The sequence below is a fragment of the Acinonyx jubatus genome, chromosome D1, assembly GCF_027475565.1.
Source record: "Acinonyx jubatus isolate Ajub_Pintada_27869175 chromosome D1, VMU_Ajub_asm_v1.0, whole genome shotgun sequence".
Classification (NCBI taxonomy): domain Eukaryota; kingdom Metazoa; phylum Chordata; class Mammalia; order Carnivora; family Felidae; genus Acinonyx; species Acinonyx jubatus.
Genome location: NC_069390.1, coordinates 82483158 through 82486942, shown reverse-complemented (window position 1 = coordinate 82486942; position 3785 = coordinate 82483158).

Genomic DNA, 3785 nt, shown 5'->3' with positions numbered 1-3785 from the left:
TCACCACCACCATTATCATCACCACCATCCCTACTATTTATTAGGTAAGTGTATAATTTCGCATGAGTTCCACAGAAGTTGGAACTGTGACTTATTCATTAAATCATCTCTTTCACCTAAAAGTGTTTGGTACATGCTAGAGGCCTAAGAAATATCAGATGTTATAAATGTTTATTAAAAATAAATGAATGAATAAATGAGGTTTCATATAAATTATGTTGTTTGTTCCTAAATATAATACCATGAGGTAGATAGGGTAGGTCTCATTACCCTCGAATTAGATATAAGGAAACTGAGGCACAGATGGGTGCCTTGCCTTGACCTGGCCCTATCTTGAGATCTGACCTCTTAGAGGTAATTGTCCTGCTTTGATCAACTTTTCTTCCTTGGGTAGAATATGATCACTAGCCTCCCTATGCCAGCTTCCCTTCTGGCCCTGGCTGAGAGCCTATGTTGGGGAAAGAAGGCAGCCCTTAACCCATTTGTCTCCTGTGTTCTATCAGACTAACTTCACTTCTATGGATAATGGCTCACTATCAGTCTTAGAGCCTGAGGAGCAAATTCTTCATTATTGGATGAAGCTGACATACAAGAACAATTGGACTAAATTGATTGTATTTTCCAAATCATCACCCAGCTTCTAATTCTATCTATGAGATGGACTAATTTGAACAAGAATTAGCTTCTAAATTGGGAATCTAAGCCCTTGACCAGGAAGGGAGAAAAGGGTCTTACACAGTTCAGGCACTAATAATGTTTTTAGGCCTGCAATAGACCCAGCAGCATCCCAAGAAAGGGTTTCTTGGAGGGAAGGAAATGATGTACAATCATGATGGGCCCTTGTCACTTTCCTATGCCACATTCTGCTGTCTTCTACCATTACATCTGTATTTAGTAATTGTATTTCAAAACCAGTTAAGTAGAATAGTGAGCTTGAATTCAGGCTCAACTGGCCTTCTGGATAGAATCAAGGCAATGGGCAAAGGTCGAATTTAAAAACCTTATACCTCAGAAGAAATCACAGGCCATCCATCCAAACCTCTATAGGATACTCCATTCCCCTGTACAACACTCCAGATAGGTGCCTTTCTTATTTCTGCTTTAACCCAATGCCAGAGGCCCCACTGCCTTTTAAGACATCTCAGTCCATCTTTTGTCTGCTTCCTAAATTAGAAAATTATTCCTACTCAAACTGAAACCTCCCTTTTTTTTTTTAACTCTTTGGGCCATGTCCTTAGGGCACTGTCTCTCAGACTTTAAAATACATAGGAATCTCCTGATTCTGATTGGAATCTGATTGGAATATGGATTCTGATTCAGATACTGATACTGTTACCATGGTTCCACTAAGCTCACTTTGAGTATTGAAGGCTCATGGATACAAGACAGGATAAAAGTGTGAAGGCAGTGATAATGTTCATATTTTGATTTCTTGTCACCAAGATAAAAGTCCTACATTCCATTAAAATCACAGTAAACAAGTTTTACAAACTCATAGAATGCCAAGTCTAGAAGAGGCCTTGTCCTCCATAAAATATCTTATCTAATTTTTGCATTTTATAAATGAGGAAACTGAGGCCCATAAGGTTCAGTGATTTGCCTAAAATCATAAGGCTTGGCAGAGCCAAGAGTACTAGAGTTAAATTTTTCTGAGCCAACATCTTTTTCTCTTAATTTGCACTGCCTTCAGATAGTACAAGTAAGAATAACAGATAAAAGAGGTTGATAAACTTTGTTCCCTGAGCTGATGTGGGAGGCAAAAGCACAGAAGAGGTGGTCTTCTCAGTGACGTTCTATTGGGGTAAGAATAGTTGGACTTAGGTGCTCCTTCCAGGGGAAAGAGGATGTAGCAGGAGAGATATGGGGGAGGAAGAAGGCAATGGTCAAGAGAGGTGGGGGAAAACACCATGGAGAGTAGAGACAGAAAGAATGCATGGCTCTTAGGGACTCCTATTGAATAGGAAGAAATACTGAAGGCAAAGGAAGAATTAAAGGCTTGGATTCCTTAACATATATCAGAAAATGGGTACTCATTCTTCTCATTCCTATAGTACTTCTCCCTTACCCCTATATGGAACTTAGCCCTTTGTGCAGTATTTCCTGTTCACAGATACATTTCCCTACCTATATACAATAAGCATCTTGGAGGTGAGAACCATGATTGGTTCACCGTCACTTTTCAGCACCTAACCCAGGGCCTGGCATACAGTATGTATTAAATATGTATATATTTTTAAAAAGTTTATTTATTTATTTTGAGAGATAGCAAGATAGCACATGTGAGCCTAATATATTTTTGTTTTGAATGCATAGTGCTAGAATAACAAACTGGAAGCAGGAGGTCAAAATCTAGGACTGTATGTCCTAATAAGAAAATCTGATTACTGTAGACACATGAAAAATATCTTGATAGGTCAGTGTGGTAATTAGACCTAGGATAACCAATAAGACTTGATAGGTTTTGGAAATGCACGATGAAGGAAATGGAGAAATTAAAGATAACTCCTAGGTTTGTGAATCAAAAAGCAGGAATCAGATTTCTTAGGAAAAACCAAGAACTATGTTTTGGCCATTAAGTTTGAGATGAATATTAGATACTTTAAGATTTTTTTTAATGTTTACTTATTTTTGAGACAGAGAGAGAAAGAGCATGGGCAGGGAAGGGGCAGAGAGAGAGGGAGACACCAAATCTGAAGCAGGCTCCAGGCTCTGAGCTGTCAGCACAAAGCCCGACCCGGGGCTTGAACTTGTGAACTGCGAAATCATGACCTAAGCCGAAATCAGATGCTCAACCAACTGAGCCACCCAGGTGCCCCATGAGATGAATATTAGATACTTTAAGGAGGATTCTGAATAGTCCTTTAGATACCTCTATTATCCCTGGATTCAGAGAAACTGCCAAAGGTCTAAGGGTGGTCTGAGTCCCTCCCCAGCCATGAAGGTGTGAGAGTGCTACTCCAGCTGCCATGGGGGTAGAAGCAGAAAGCTTTCCTTCTGGATCATCGATGGAAGACTGACAGCTTGCCACGGGGACTCACAGGAATCCTGGTTTGCAGCAGCTCAGGGAAGCTCAGTTGGCTGGGAAGGGCCCACAAAGTAAATATGGGGTAGCAATGGAAAATTGAAGCACACTGAGTGGGACCCTTCAGCCTGGGACAGAACAATCAGAAATGTCCAGAGTAAGTGGCTCTACTAGAGAACACAGAGGAAATCTAGCAACACTATAAAACCAGAGTAATGAGTGATATTAAACCGTAGCATAATGGACACTTTCCAAAACTAAAACTCAGGTTTTCCAAGTTGAAAAATTCAGTAGCTAAATTAAAGAAGAAGATGGAAACTCCTGAGAGGTAAATTAGTGGTTTAGAAGATCAAGTGGAAGAAATATTTCACATATGAAGCAAAAAATAAAGAGTTGGAAAATATGAGGAGACAATAAAGAAGATATTTGGAGGACAGACTCTGGAGACTTCACATGTAAATAGCAGGAGTTCCATAAGGAGAAAAAGGAACAGATGGAGAAGCAATAAATAAAGAAATAATACAAAAAATTTTTCTTGGTTTGTCAAAACACTTGAGTCTGGAGATTGAAAACTTACTGAGTTCTAGGTGTGACTGACAAAAATCTCCCACCTGGGTACCTACTGGGAAAAGTGTAAAATGTGTGTCTTCATCTTCACTATATCTCCCTCAGTTCTAGGGAGATGAGTATCTCTAAGGATGTTGATGCCCTTAACGATTACCCTGAGAGGAGCTTTGGGAGAGATTCAACAGGTCCCACATTA